The sequence below is a fragment of the Pezoporus occidentalis genome, unplaced genomic scaffold (genome assembly GCF_034315485.1).
Source record: "Pezoporus occidentalis ecotype Australia unplaced genomic scaffold, CSIRO_AGI_Poc_V1 ctg9, whole genome shotgun sequence".
Taxonomy (NCBI): Eukaryota; Metazoa; Chordata; class Aves; order Psittaciformes; family Psittacidae; genus Pezoporus; species Pezoporus occidentalis.
Genome location: NW_026916262.1, coordinates 7782191 through 7798507, shown reverse-complemented (window position 1 = coordinate 7798507; position 16317 = coordinate 7782191).

Genomic DNA, 16317 nt, shown 5'->3' with positions numbered 1-16317 from the left:
GGGCTCGGCTCCTCCGCCGCCTTCTCCCGCTGCTCGGCAGCCGCTTCCTTCTGCTCCTCGACCGCCCCGACCTCCTCCACCGGCAGCCGTCCCCTCGCGGCCTCCGGCCCCGCTCCCGCCGCCGCTTGGTCCCCGGGGCCGCTCTCCCGGGCCGGTTCGGCTGCCGCCGGCTCCCGGGGCCGCTCCCCCTCGGCTCCCCGCAGCCTCACGAAGATGGAGGCGAGGGCGAGGGCCAGGACGGTGAAGAGCAGCCGGACGGCCAGGTACAAGTCCACGGCCACGTCCGTCCCGCCCTGCTGCTGGAGCCCGCCCGTATTACAAGCCATTGCCATAAAGCACAGTGAGACAAGAACCTTAGCCCAGGCCCCACACTTGATAAACACTAACACAGCAAATACCGGCTCTACGTAAGTTACAACATTCTGAAGCTGTGAGATCAACAAGAACAACTCTGAGAGCCAATAAATCGTCATTGTGATGAGTGACTATTATTCTGGTCAGGTCTGTTGTTATCTCAACCCTTCGTGCCCCACGTTGGGCGCCAAAAAGAACTGTCGTGGTTTAAACCCAGTCAGGTAACTCGTTCGCTCACTTCCCCCCCTTTCTTGCCCTCCCCCTGCTCTCGGAGGGACGGAGAGGAGAATCGAAAAGAATGCAACTCCCATGGGTTGAGATAAGAACAGTTTAGTAACTAAGGTATAACACAAATCACTACTGCTACCACCAATAATAACAATGATAAAGGAAATAACAAGGGAAGAGAATACAACACCTCAGCACCAGCTGACACACTCGCCCCCCCAAGCCCGACCAAGCTCCGACCGATACCTCCTCCAACCCTGCAGTCTCCCAGCCCTTCCGGCTAACTCCCAGTTACCTCCTGGGCATGCCGTGCTGTGGTATGGAATACCTCTTTGGTCAGTTTGGGTCAGGTGTCCTGTCTCTGCTTCCTCCCAGCTTCCCCTCCTCCCTGGCAGAGCATGAGGCTCACAAAGTCCTTGGCCAAACCAAACATCCTTGTTATCAGCTCTGTTCCCGAGCTGAAAGTCAAAACACTGCACTGCACCAGCTACCAAGAAGGGGAAAAATGACTGCTACTGCTGAACCCAGGACACTTCCTTCCTTCCTTCCTTCCTTCCTTCCTTCCTTCCTTCCTTCCTTCCTTCCTTCCTTCCTTCCTTCCTTCCTTCCTTCCTTCCTTCCTTCCTTCCTTCCTTCCTTCCTTCCTTCCTTCCTTCCTTCCTTCCTTCCTTCCTTCCTTCCTTCCTTCCTTCCTTCCTTCCTTCCTTCCTTCCTTCCTTCCTTCCTTCCTTCCTTCCTTCCTTCCTTCCTTCCTTCCTTCCTTCCTTCCTTCCTTCCTTCCTTCCTTCCTTCCTTCCTTCCTTCCTTCCTTCCTTCCTTCCTTCCTTCCTTCCTTCCTTCCTTCCTTCCTTCCTTCCTTCCTTCCTTCCTTCCTTCCTTCCTTCCTTCCTTCCTTCCTTCCTTCCTTCCTTCCTTCCTTCCTTCCTTCCTTCCTTCCTTCCTTCCTTCCTTCCTTCCTTCCTTCCTTCCTTCCCTCCCTCCTTCTTTCCTTCCTTCCCTCCCTCCCTCCCTCCCTCCCTCCCTCCCTCCCTCCCTCCCTCCCTCCCTCCCTCCCTCCCTCCTTCCCTCCCTCCTTCCTTCCCTCCTTCCCTTCCTTCCTTCTTTCCTCCCTCCAATGAGTTATACCCTCATTGACACAAACTTTCATTCCCCTTGACTAAAAAAAGCTCCTTGAAGATGACCAGCTGTAAGACAGACAGGGAGCCAGTATTCTGAGAGGCAGAGGGCAGGAAATAGCTTATCTAAGGCCACACAATAATTCCGTCCAAAGTTTAAGAAGATACCCGGACTTTGGTCTCTCAAAACATCTTTCTTAACATGAAAAATAACAAAATAAGGTGATACGAAATTCTTCAGCATACAGACTTTCTACAGTCTGAATCTTATCCATATGAATCTTTGGAGTTGATACGAATCATACATGAGCAAATGTTCAAACAAATCCAGCAAGCTAACACACTGGCTCTGATCACAACTGGGATGCAAACCAGATTATAATAAAGCAGCATAAGTATGCAGGAGATACAGTTGTGTCAAAGAACAGTCTTGCAAATGCTACTGTACCCAGGCTGTTACATCTCACTACATTTGAAAAACTACCTGTGGAAAGCTTCTTAATCACGCACATGCTATTCTTTTTCTAATCTGGTTTCTTCATTACTTTTTTGTTTTTTTTTTAATGGATTCAGGCATAGGAGATGTACTTACTGGAAATTTGGGAGATAGACATACAACATCATTCAGAATACAATGGATGAAATATTTGAAATCTCTCACTTAAGATGCTAAGTAGCTTATAGAGAGTTTGAGAAAAATTGAGATAACACCTGATGGATATGGTGTTATCCATATGGTTCTTAGATTGCTGTCTAAAAAAACAAGCTGATTACCAGAAAATGAGTTCATATTAGAAAATGTAGTATCGGTTCCTCTGGGAGCGGGGAAGTGGGCACTTCATCTCTCAGCTTTTGAACAGTTCAAAAGAAGTGATTTAATGCACACAGACACACACTTCCAAAAAAACTGCAGAGAACTCTAGAAACCACCAGGAAATCCTGAACTGGAGTGGGGTGGGATTTGTTCCTTGGACGGAGTCCAGCAGAGTTCTCTTGCAGTCTGAGCTGCTGTCATGTAGCTTCAGCAATCTGCACCTATACTTTACCTTAGAAAGAAGCCTATATAACCCCCATTATATACACCTCACTCAGTGTACCATGCCTTGAATTATGCAGGTCAAAACAGGTCATGTCTTCCTGGTCGTCTCTATGACTTCATACAAATGTTAGCATCAGTGCTGTGGGGTCCCATTTCCAGTCAGGGCTTTTGGATCTCAAATATATTTAGAGGTTTTTGTCAAAAAGCAAAGAATTTTAGAAAACTTTATTATTTGCTAAGCTCCTCCTTGCCTCCCAGAACCCTGAAGCTAAAATAATTTAGAGCATTGACATTTCACCATCCATAATTTTGTAGCCAATTTCCATTTGCCCTTTGCGTTGGACTTATGAATAGTTGTTGGATTAAGTTTAGCTCTTGCCTACTCCACTAACTGCATGAGCAAAACTGTGTTGAGCTGTAATTTGACTCACTGTTAATTGCTGACATATGGCATATTGAATAGGGAGGGGAGGGAAAGTACTCCTGGGGGGTAAGTGATTAGCAGTCTAAACATGAGAATAACTGACATTCCGTGATCTTACATTTTCTGACTGTTCATTCTAGAATCCTGGCTCTCAGCATGTGCTGCTTCTCTGTTTATTTGGAAAGGAAGTTGCAGGAGATGCTATGGTGAATTATTTTTTATTAGAAGTCAAAAAAAATCATAAATCCTGCAAGAAAAACAATCTGCCAGAGATGATTATGCATATTTAAAACTATTTACAACTGGGGCAAAGCATGAGTAGCTGCATCCAGTACTTTAAGTTCTCAGATGGACAACAGATCATTTACAAATACCAATGAGCATTGCCTAGGAAACTTGCGGTACGTACATAGCGGACACCCGAAGGAGAAACTCCTCATTTACCGCTCACACATTCTTAAAGGGGGAGATTATTTGAAAATGAGAAAATAATATATCACCTACACTCTCATAATCAGAAAGATTCTGTTTGAAATATCCACCCACTAGTAGTCAAATGAAGAGTATAATAATGTGAAAAGCAGAGGAGCAATTCTTCGCTTAATCAAGAGAGTCAGTAGCTAGAGTATTTTAAGAAATTGACAGTTGCTCAGACATTGCTTACTTTTTTTTTTTGGTGATACAATTTAAAAGCTACAAAACAGCAGAAACTTTGCAAACTGCTGATACACCTTGAGCAAGGCAGTCTTTAAGAAATGGGCTGCATCAGTTCAGGAAGGATGGGATATAACTGTTTAGGCAAGGATGGGTGTTTTACTACTACATTCATCAGCTGTAACTGTCTGAGGAGAAACCAAAATAGATTATCTTCTGACATAATAAAATTGCCCTAGAAATTAATAGTACTAAAACATTATTAGAATATTTCTTTCATATAAATTTATTCCCAGTGCTAAGTAAAGGGAATTTCCTTACCTCTAACAGCTTCTAATCTAAATTTTATGGCACACAATTTTGAATCCTGCTATGTGAATCTGTTGCTGCCCTGGGATATTGTAACTCCTTGTTGTACTTTTCTTTTTACAGTCTGAGGAAAGCAATGTTCCAAGCATGCTGGTGAGGAAAAAAATGTATCTGCAGGTGTGAAAAATAGACTGTCACATGAACAGTTATGCATGAATAATTTTCATCAGCTTTAGTTCAAGAAAGGGTGATAAGAAGAAGCCAGCTGTTTATCCAAAACTAAGAAGCCATTCCTGCAAATGTGTGGTAACAGGCAAAACTCCTTGTGAAAGAGAAACTTCAGGAAATGTCAGGTTATGAAGACAAGTTTTGATATTATAGTCGTTTGGTCATATCAAGAAAATTAGAAACATAGGAAAAAAAGACAAGTACAAAGGAAGAAATACATGAAATCAATAAATTAATATAGGCTGTCATGAAAGGCTCCATAAACTTAGGAAGTGACGACGTTTTGTCTCCGTTCTTAGTTTAACTCAATCAGTATGACATGAACACAGACAGCCTTCTAGGAACTTCACAGATCCTCACAGACTGTAATTTATAAAAAATGGCCAAAAAAAAAAAAAAAGAAGCTGTTCCCAGACTTGTCCTTGTCCAGATGTTCAATCAAAAAAGTATTGATGAAATAACCTGTCCCCATTAAAATGCTCAGTGAGATGCCTGAAGATGGGGACAGACACCATTGTGATATAAATGGGATCCCACAGTCACTCCAAGTGAAGTCTGATGGGAGCAGAGCAGAGGCCAAAATCACCTCTTTCAACCTGTGGGTCACGATCCTTTTATGCAGCCCAGGATACAGGTTGTTTCTCAGCTGTGAGCAAACCCTTAAGCTCTCATTGACCAACGACTCCAAGTCCTCTTCTGGGCTTCTCTTAATCTCTTCTCTGCCCAACCTGTAGCTCTGCCTTGTATTGCTCTGACCCAGGTGCAGAACCTTGCACTTGGCATGGTTAAACTTCATCAGGTTGGCATCAAGGTCCCTCTGGATGGCATCCAGAAATTGCTGGGGGGAATTTTTTGCCAATCTCTCAATCTCTGCCCTCTGTACAGCACACGCACGCGATATTTAGCTGAGGTTTCTAAAACTGTTCTACACAGCTGAGCCATTTCCCTGTTTTTCTTGAGGGTTGCAGGGAAAAGCTGCACAGACCATGTGGTTTAAACTCTCCATTTCCCCTCCTTGGGAAGAGCTGGAGAGAGCAGTGAGGTCACCCCTCAGCCTCCTTTTCTCCAAACTAGACAAACGCGGTGCCCTCAGCCGCTCCTCACAGGACATGCCTCCCAGCCCTGTCTCCAGCTTTGGTGCCCTCCTCTGGATGCATTCCAGGACCCTCCTGTTCTTAAATGGTGGGGCCTGGAACTCCACCCACTACTCAGTGTGAGCCTGCACCAGCGCTGACTGCAGGAGGGCAATCACCTCTTCCAACTGGCAGGTCTTTACTGACCTATCAAGAACACAGAATTAGGCAGCAGCCACTGAAGTGATGCACTCAAGTAGCAATACAAGAGGTAAGCTCCCAAACTAGACACATGAATGTTAATAAACACACGCAAATGTCTAAATACCCTGTGTAACAAGCGCAGAAGAGATTTCTGAAACTCTTCTTCTTCCCAAGAAGAAGACCTCACCATAAGCAGCTGTCGTGGTTTAAACCCAGTCAGGTAATTCGTTCGCTCACTTCCCCCCCACTTTTCTTGCCCTCCCCCTGCTCTCGGAGGGACGGAGAGGAAAATCGAAAAGAATGCAACTCCCACAGGTTGAGATAAGAACAGTTTAGTAACTAAGGTATAACACAGATCACTACTGCTACCACCAATGATAATAATGATACAGGAAATAACAAGGGAAGAGAATACATCATCTCACCACCAGCCGACCGATAACTCGCCCCCCCAGCCCGACCAAGCTCTCACCGATACCTCCTCCAACCCCGCAGTCCCCCAGCCCTTCCGGCTAACTCCCAGTTACCTCCTGGGCATGACGTGCTGTGGTATGGAATACCTCTTTGGTCAGTTTGGGTCAGGTGTCCTGTCTCTGCTTCCTCCTGGCTTCCCCTCCTCCCTGGCAGAGCATGAGGCTCACAAAGTCCTTGGCCAAACCAAAACATCGCTTGTTATCAGCTCTGTTCCCGAGCTGAAAGTCAAAACATTGCACTGCACCAGCTACCAAGAAGGGGAAAAATGACTGCTACTGCTGAACCCATGACAGCAGCATAGTAGCAACTACCACTTGGTGTAGGGGTAAGGAATGGTGAGGAAATCCTGTGTGCTCTCTATGTTTCTGCAATGTTGATGCAGAGGGAACCAAAACCCCATTCTTTCTTTCACCTCTGGGATCACCACACTCAAATGACTGTATGTGGTTTAAAAGCCTTTATTGATACAGTCTGGACATGGGGATTCATTTAGAGGGACACCCCGCAGTGATGCCCAGTGTGTGGCCACCATGGGCAGAGACATCCCTTGGGCCTCCTGGGCACAGGCACTGCCTCAGGGCCAGCACCCCAAAGGCCTTTCTCCAAGGGATGCTGGGTGAAGGGGCAGCAGCAGCAGCAGGGCTGCGGTGGGCAGGGCTGCAGGGGCCCCATCACCCTTGTGTCATAGTGCCAGCACCCGGCCATGCAGCATCACAATGCTCCGGGGCAGTATGTGTCCAGCGCCCTCCCCTGTCCCGCTGCCAGAGTGCCCGGCGCTGCCACCGGGACAGAGCTGGCAGCCTGAGGGCATCTGAGAGGCAGTCCCTGGGGCACCGGGGGAATTCCTGGCAGGGGGGAGGGGGTTGATGGGGGCAACCCTTGAAGCTGCACGAAGCTGCAGGAGGTTCTGTGCTGCGGTTCCAGCTCCTGGAGGGGCCACGCTCAAAGCTCATCGCATGGATGGATGGATGCATGGATGGATGGATGGAAATCCTGCCTCATTCACTGGGGAGCTCACCGTCCTCATCTCCTGGGCACCAGGGAATTAGGTGAGGGGGGGACTAAGGGAGGGAACACTTGAAGCTGCGAAGCTGCAGGAGGTTCTGTGCTGCGGTTCCAGCTCCTGGAGGGGCCACGCTCAAAGCTCATCGCATGGATGGATGGATGGAAATCCTGCTTCAGTCGTTGGGGAGCTTGCCGTCCTCATCTCCTGGGCACCAGGGAATTAGGTGAGGGGAGGGCTAAGGGAGAGAACACTTGAAGCTGCAAAGCTGCAGGAGGTTCTGTGCTGCAGCTCCAGCTTCTGGAGGGGCCACGCTCAAAGCATCATCGAGGGATCGTGCTTTAGTTGTCAGGGAGTTCGACGTCCTCACCTCCTGGGGAGAGAGTGGCAGCAGCCAGAAGAAAAAGGATGCACAGGTGGCTCAGTGCCCTCCCCCACTGCCAAGCACAGGAAGAATTCGTGCTCCGAGGATTCATCAGGCCAAAGGCATTTTGCTGTTGTTGGAAGCCCCTGAGACGGCTTCAGGTGGAAGCAGAAAAAGCAGTGCCAGTGTCCCCTTGTCCCCTTAGAGGCGTAACCAGCGTGTGGAGTGGGAGCAGGTCTTGCTCACGTGCTCAGGGAGTAGCCGATCGCCAGCACTGGGGTCAGGAAGGAATTTTCCCCCGGGGCAGATTGGCACCGGTCCCCGGGGGTTTTTTGCCTTCCTCTGAGCACTGAGCAAGACCACTTGTCAGGGCTCCTCAGTCCATTCTGGCTGCGTTATCACCTGGTGCTCATGCTCCACAAAGGTGGCCCCTCGTGTCCTGCAGCTGGGGGGAGGAAGGGTTTTTTGCCCCCAGGTGGACTAGCAAGCGTCCCTGGGGTTTTTTGCCTCCTCCGCAGCCGAGCACAGCCCCTTCATGGGGCTCCTTTAGGCTATTGTAGCCCAAAGGCAGCTGCTTGTGCTCCACGCAGGTGGCCCTTGTGCCCTGCAAGCCGGGGGGGAGGCAGCCTTCTGCACTCCCAGGGTGGCCCCAGTGTGGCCCTGGGACTTGCTGCTTCTCTCTGTAGCATTGAGCACCCCCCCTTGTCAGGCCTTCCCCGGCCCACTCTGCCTGGGTTCTTTCTTGCACTGCGCTCGCACCACTATGGCACTGCTCCTGTCATGGCTTTTTGCCTTTGTCAGGCTGCACGGGGTGTTTTCTCAGGGTAGACTGAAGGATGTGTCAGCCTGCTGCTGGCTATGCATGGGCATCGGGTTAGTGCTTGTGGGCATCACCTCTGCCCACAGAAAAAGAAAATATCTGCTCTAGAAAAAGAAAATATCATCTAGACTAGACTAAAATTAACTGAAACGAAATAAGGCTATTAAAATAGCTTTGTTTAAAAATTAAAAAAAATGCTCTTTCTACCTGTAACCTGATTTGTGTCTGATTTGTGTCTTTGAAAGTGGTTTTCGTGCTGAAAGTCTCTTGGCATTTCAGGTAAATAATGGTCACATCATTACACAACACATTCTGCGTGTAGGGATTGGAATAGAATGGAACGGAATGGAACGTAATAGAAGAGAACGGCTATGATATGTCATGAATATAGTTCTGCATGACAAGCTCTGATGTAGGTCTGAGGGGCCATCTGCAATGCAGGTCCCAAGGGAGGCTGGTCCCAGGCATTGAGGCCTATGAACACCCTCTGGACCCTGACAGAAGTACACCTGCACTCCTCATATACTCTCCTTTAGACCTGTACGGAGTGCCGCTGGAGAGAGAGGATCAGGCCAGATGGACCCCTGATGGAGTGAGCTGGTTCTCAGGCTCTCGTGTTTGGTTCTGTTTCTCCAAAAGAAACAACTCAGGCATTTTTACAAACCACTATTTGGGGGGAGGGCTGGGGTTGGGAGCAGGGGGAAATCACAAGGAAATGAGCAGGTATCACCCACCTACAAAAGATCTGCAACCATCGAGTTCAGGAACACATCCTGCTTCAGGCTGAGGGCTTGATCTTTGAGCCTCACTGCTGTCAGAGATGTGCTCTTTTGCTACCCTGTGAAACCCAAATGAACCGGATGAACACAGAAGAGTTTCGAAAACCAGTTCACACGTGGTTTTCACAACTCTGTTCCGATGCTCAAATTACCCAGAGACAATCAACATCTCTCACCCCCCTCAGAAGTCACGGGCCTCCTTCCCACAAAGTGACAAAGCCAATGTCTGTGTTGGGACATGGTTACCCATCAGTCCCTTCCGCTGGTGGAGGGCTGGGAAGAAAGGTCATCCAGTGTTTCCTCAGCATGCACTGATAGGGAAAGCAGGAAGTAGGGAGAAAAAAAATGGAAGTTGGAAGAGACCTACACTGATCGTCAAGTCCAACTGCTTGACCACCTTGGGGCTGGCCAAAAGTTAAAGCATGTTATTAAGGGGGTTGTCCAAATGCCCCCAAAACACTGATGGGCGTAGGACATCGGTTACCTCTCTAGGAATCCTGTTCTGGTTTTTTGACACCCCCTAGGTAAAGAAATGCTTCCAATGCTTCCTAAAGTCTACTCTACACCTCTCCAGGCGCAGCTCTGAACCATTCCCACACAACTTATCCATGGATCCCAGCGAGAAGAGATCAGCACCTCCCTCTCCATTTCCCCTCCTTGGGAAGAGCAGTGAGGTCACCCCTCAGCCTCCTTTTCTCCAAACTAGACAAACGCGGTGCCCTCAGCCGCTCCTCACAGGTCATACCTCCCAGCCCTGTCCCCAGCTTTGGTGACTTCCTCTGGATGCATTCCAGGACCCTCCTGTTCTTAAATGGTGGGGCCTGGAACTGCACCCACTGCTCAGTGTGAGCCTGCACCAGCGCAGGATAAACACCTCTTCCTCTTTTTCTTTTTTGTTACGAGCTCCCAGCTTCCTGGATTACTGTTCTCTCCGTTTTCTGTGTGTGCTATCATGGATGCATGTGGAATCTCCACAGTTTGGAGCTGGAGAAAACAGTCCAGACCCGTCTCAGCTCCCCTGACACCTTTCAGCTACTGACAGCGCCCCCCAGCTCAGCCCCTGCTGCAGCAGGACCTCCACCAGGGAGCACCGAGTGCAGCCCTGCCCCCTGACACCCGCGCCTCACGAGACCGGTGCAGGCCCTTTCTGCACCCCGAGCTCTGCCCTGCAGCCTCCCCGCTCATCGGCTCTGCCTGGTGCCAACGCTGCCATCAGCCAGAGCAGAGCTCCCACCCCGCTACCCGCTCGCACAGCAGATGCCAGCAGCCGCCCAAGCTCCGTGCCGTGCTCCTGCTCCGCTCAGGGCGGGTTCTCCCTAGGCAAGGCCTGGGCGCGGGTTGGCTCTCCCTCGGTGGCTCTCGCCCCTCGGAACTGAGGCTCCTGAACGCGGTGCTTTCCCTCGCTCCGGTGCTGAAGTCCTCTGTGGAGATACCTTGACAAATGACCTCAAATTTGTGGTTTTCTTATGGAACATTTGAACCATTCCCAAGACTCCAAACACAAATACATACGTACCTATCTATCTATGGTCTCACAAATTCTGTTAATTTCAGAATCACATTAATGTACATCTAACTCACTGTAAAGCAAATCCTATCTTTTTAAACAAATAACTTTTAGAATAAAATGGAAAGCAATACTGGGGATAAAGCAAAACAGTCAAGCAAATATCCCAGATCTATTAAATAAGCACCTGAGAGGAAACAAGCTATCTGAAAGGACATAAAGGCAATGGTGAGTCTGACAGCTTTGTCTAAGGCATGCCAGCTACAGTCAAACTAAAACATCGTTCCCATTCTTCCTGGATTGCAACACAGGACCCAAATCCTGGGCTTTGAACAGTATTTCTCTAGCAGCAGGATCTGACTCACTAGTCGACTTGTCAAACAGTTCAGCTGGCAACCTTGAAGCTGCCTCTGCGCAGTAGTAGCATGCAGCTTAGGGAAGCGTCATTTCCCTATATGCCAATTCCTTGGATAATGTTTTTTTCTTTATGACGAAGATAAAGCATAAAACTAATTTACAGGTTTGTCTTTTTTCACCACAATAAGGGCTTTTCCTTTGTTAAAGCTTTTTTTTTCATAAATAGTCATTTTTTTCTCCAGTTTCCTTATAACCTGGCATATGTACCATGTTGAGTTGTACTCATAATGACATACCATGTACAGTAGTCTTGAACATAAAGTAAATACTTCAAAGTGTTGTTCTTGTAGATTATTTTGGTAACAATCAATAACGATGCAAGTAAGCTTTGTCAGCTGAAAATTGCAGGAGAGCAACTTCAAGCAAACCATTACTTTTTTACTTACTAGAAACAAGTACAAAAGTATATTATATCATGACAGGTGTCCCCACTGTAGGTCTAATAAACTTATTTTTCTAACATCAAAGTAAATATTTAGTCTTATGAAGACAAATGTTATAGATTTGAGTTTACTAGAGATGTGAGTTTTCAAAGAGAAAAATATGCAATTATCAGAAAAAAAATCGCAGTCTTGTCTGTTCTTTGACTACCATCATAGTCAAAGTTATTCCTTACCAAAAAAAAAAAAAAATATTGGCAATTCCTTTGCATTTTTGTTTATATAATGTAAGCAGAACACAAACGTAAAGGAAGTAAATTCCGTTTTTAATATTATCAATGCTCTTTCTCGTGTCTCCTGTGCTACAATGCTGCACTGTCAGACTGTAAATATTCTATTACAGGATTAAGCGCACAACATTATAGTTGGCTAAAAATTAATTACCTGGCCCAAGCAGGGCAGTCAGTCTAGTTATTTCTGCTCCCCATAGGCTTATCAGGGAAAGACAGCTACATATATGAGTACAATTCATCTGTCTCTCAGATGCTTAATCTGTCATGGAGTACCTCTTTCTCACTGATGACTTAGAGGAAGCCTGTGTAACTTAGGACAGATAGCTACATTTTATTTAGACAATCCAAATCAGATGAGAAAGCTTCACTCCTGTGTGGTGAGCTCAATGGCATGCTGATAACAGAGGAACCATTTACAACATCCTTGTTCAGTTACCAGGCCCTGTAGAAGCAAAGAGAGTGTTTCTCTCCATGTGTTCAAACATTCCCATTGAAAAAGCCTGTCTTAGTTGCCTTCCACTTTATAAAGTTCTAAGTATTTGAAGTGACCAGTACTAGGTTGCCTCAAACTGCTTGGATAGTTGGTTTTAAAGCAAAAAAACTTTACTGCCTATTTTCAAAAGAAAAATCTGCATGCAGTTGAGAGAGAAAAAGTCAGTCATCCAAGGGTTTGGGCAGGGATCAAGCCCTTATTTTGTCTGATTTTAAAACCTATAACTCAAACTAGTTCTTCCAAGCATCTCCAAATGGCTCAGCCAGTCACAGGCCACAAGGCAGCCACCCCAAACAGCCCAGTGAGCTGTGCTGTCACAGAAACCCTCCTATAGGGCTGATAGCATAAGCTTCATAATCCAAATATTGGTTGCTAACAGGCATGTAGGAGCGGACTATAGGCATTATTATGTTCCCTAAGTTTCTATTTGTTTGATTTTCTTTGTAGTTTGGACTCAGATCTGTTATTAGCCTGTGAATTCCTTGCAAAATCAGATTTATAGGGACACTTCTACATAGCTGAAATCTATTTCCACATTGGCTCTGGCTCCATTTGTAAAGCAATGCAATCACCACCTGAAATAGGAGGTCATTCAACAAAAGTAGATTTCATAATCACATTCTTTGAGTAAGTTTGTTTTAGGAAAAAAAATTAGAAAAGGATTCTGGAACAAAAGCCAAAGGTGAAGCAGCATCCTCCAACAAAAACAAGAAACAAGATGGCCTCAAGACCATGGCAAAAACACAGACTGGAAGAAAGAAACAAAACCAGGTAAGCAAACACAAAGAACAAGCATGAGAAAAACAATTTCCACCCAACTTTGCACTTCATCCTGTGAGAATTTTCTGCTGGACTGGCACACCTTGCTAGAATCTGTGCATTAATGAAATGGCTCCTTCCCCAGACGAAAAGCAGCAGCAGCATTAATAGGTCTTGAACAGAATCAACGGCGATTGTAGAAAAAGTAGTGAAGTATCTAAGTAATGAAGTACCTCTTCCAACTCCACAAAATTGTCTATTAAAAAAGTATGCATGAAGTCTAAGTTGTAGTACAATCCCAGGCAATTAACAACCTGAATAACCCAAGTCAGTCCAGTAACAAGAAGAAATTTCTGCAAAAGGTACTTGGATAAAGAAATACAGATTTTGAAAATGCCTCCATGTTTCAGAGAAAGTGGGTTAACCCATAGTAGATTCCCTGGACAGAGAATGTATCTGTATTCAATGGCTTCAAGAGCCTTCACTGGAAAAGACCACAAAATCTTGTTGCTTTGAAGGAAAACCTGCACAGTGGTTGGGAACTCTCCATCCTGTCACAGGATGAGGAATTTGCAATATATTATCCAGCCAGCATCCATGGAGGATTTTAATTTTAAATAGGTTACCCTCTAATATAAAAGAAAGCAAAAGCCTATGCAACTGAAATTTCACTGAATACAGGACATAAAAACAGTATACTTCTGGACCTATTACTATTCTTTAATTTGCTGAGTCACTGTAAGTTATATTATATAACAAATAAAAGGGTTTTTTTTTTGAATTTTTTTTTCTCAGTGCTAATGAACACATTTGACCTTTAAAAGCCATCCCAAACTAAAAGAAGCCATGTTCAGATTTCAGAAGAACACTGAGTTTTATCCATTCTGTGCAGTCACTTTTTCCACAAATGTTTCTTCCCTAGGTGAAGTGCCTATATTGCTGTTCACCTGGCACACAGTCTGCACCTCACCTGGAACTGTCCAAAGGACTCGTTTAAAGCTAGGAACTAAACAAAACTCTAAGTCAGCTTTGAAGGTATTATAAGATGTTCTTAAACCCACCAACAATGGGTTTAAGTGATATCTAACCATAGGTCCTTCAGAATTCCCAAGTTCAAGATCTTTTCCCAGTCAGAAGGAATAAAAACACTGTGATGCTGAAAATGAAATCTGAGACTATCGTGTTATCTCTTGGCTCCAGAAGCTTGTAGATGAGTGCTGAATGTGAAAGAACTCTTGATAAAATCACGAGAGTTTGCAACATTTGCAGAGAATCTGCAGTGCCTTGAAGTGGAGCTGGTCTTTGATAACCACATAAGTCAGACATCTCAAACTTCTCTCTGCAGGAAAGAAATGATCACTTTTAGCCCTTGTAGAGTAGAGATGCATTACTTGCTGAGGAGCTTTTCAGTGACTCCAGTATGTTTTTATTTGAACAGGACTGCAGTAATAATTTTTCTATCTCCCTTGTGAGGTTGCTTGACCTGTCTTTCTACATCATCTTGCTGCCCTCATACTCCAGTTTTAGAGGGACAGCACAGAGAAGTTCTTGTTTTCAAGTTCAAATATTTCATCACCTTATAAACATTTGTCTGAAGGCAAACTACATGTGTTGGGAATGTATAATGAGTGTGAAGAACAGAGAAGAGTTTGAAGGGTATTGTCCGTGTTTTAAAGCTGTGTCTTCCCCAAGCTTTGGACATGATGTGAGATTTGCAGATATAAGGTATATGCTCTTCCAGCTTTGCAGAATTAACCCCTTTAGTCTATTTACATTTCCTGCCTGATCAGACCCTCTGCAGTGCAGAGGTAGCCAGTAACCTATAGCCTGGAGAGTCTGTAGCTAGAGGAGGAAGAAGCTTAGATTTCTTTATTCACATAACAAATATGTGTCAACCAATTCTAATAGTTGCTGCAGAGGATTGCTGCCAAGGCAGAGACATTCAGCTACTTTGTTAGTTTGCTTTTCTAGCTGGCAGGAACAGAACAAATTGGTAGGTGATACACTTTCTATCCAGACACGAATGATTATGGTCATCAATCATTGCTCTGTCAGGCCAGCTCCTACCAAATCTTCTGCTGTGCCAGCCACAGAGAAAAATTAGCTGACTACTTTGCTGCAAGGAATAGATGCTGTGAAAGAATGATGCCAGGTGGCAAAGTGATTTAATGCGAACAAGCTATTAATGGGGTTGAGCTGACATTATGGCATTAGTAAAAGGAGTGGCATCATGTGTACTCAGCAAAAGTGAAAGAGCAACAAACTCTCCCCACTGACACTGCAATATGAGGAAGCATGTAGAAACAGAAACGAACAAAATCTCTCAGACCTTAAAGAACAGAAAGAAAAATCTCATTTGAAGTTTGTCCTATTTAGAGGTATCTCTTTACATTCTGTTCAATTCAAAGCACTAGAATGTTTCCCCAATCTCCAATATGAAATTTTGTGTCAAAAATCCTTCATCCTTACTTCAGCAAGAACCACCAAGCATTAGGCACAGCAGCTAGCTATCCTCTCTTGGAACAGAGGGCTATTTTTGGATATGCCTGCCAATTACATATCCTCCACATCATTACCTCAATTGCTATCAATTAAATATAGAATCATAGAATAGTTAGGGTTGGAAAGGACCTCAAGATCATCTAGTTCTACCCCCTGCCATGGGCAGGGACACCTCACACTAAACCATCTCACCCAAGGCTCTGTCCAGCCTGGCCTTGAACACTGCCAGGGATGGAGCATTCACAACTTCCTTGGGCAACCCATTCCAGTGCCTCACCACCCTAATAGTAAAGAATTTCTTCCTTATATCTAATCTAAACTTCCCCTGTTTAAGTTTGAACCCATTACCCCTTGTCCTATCACTACAGTCCCTAATGAAGAGTCTCTCCCCAGCATCCTTATAAGCTGCCTTCGGATACTGGAAGGTTGCTATGAGGTCTCCAAGCAGCCTTCTCTTCTCCAGCCTGAACAGCCCCAACTTTCTCAGCCTATCTTCAGGTGCTCCAGTCCCCTGATCATCCTTGTGGCCCTCCTCTGTTCCAACAGCTCCATGTCCTTCTTATGTTGAGGACACCAGAAGTGCACACAATACTCCAGGTGAGGTCTCACAAGAGCAGAGTAGAGGGGCAGGATCACCTCCTTCGACCTGCTGGTCACGTTCCTTTTAATGCAGCCCAGGATACGATTGGCTTTCTGGGCTGCGAGCACACACTGAAGTTGGCTCATGTTCAGTTTCTCATCGACCAGCACCCCCAAATCCTTTACAATTTCATTGTAAAAGCTTTCCATTTAACCTCCAGCCTGAATCTTTCCTCTTTTTGTTTAAAACCATTACCCCTCATACTATCACGTATCACCACCTTTGTCTATAGATGTATGTACTTCCATGCATCTGCTT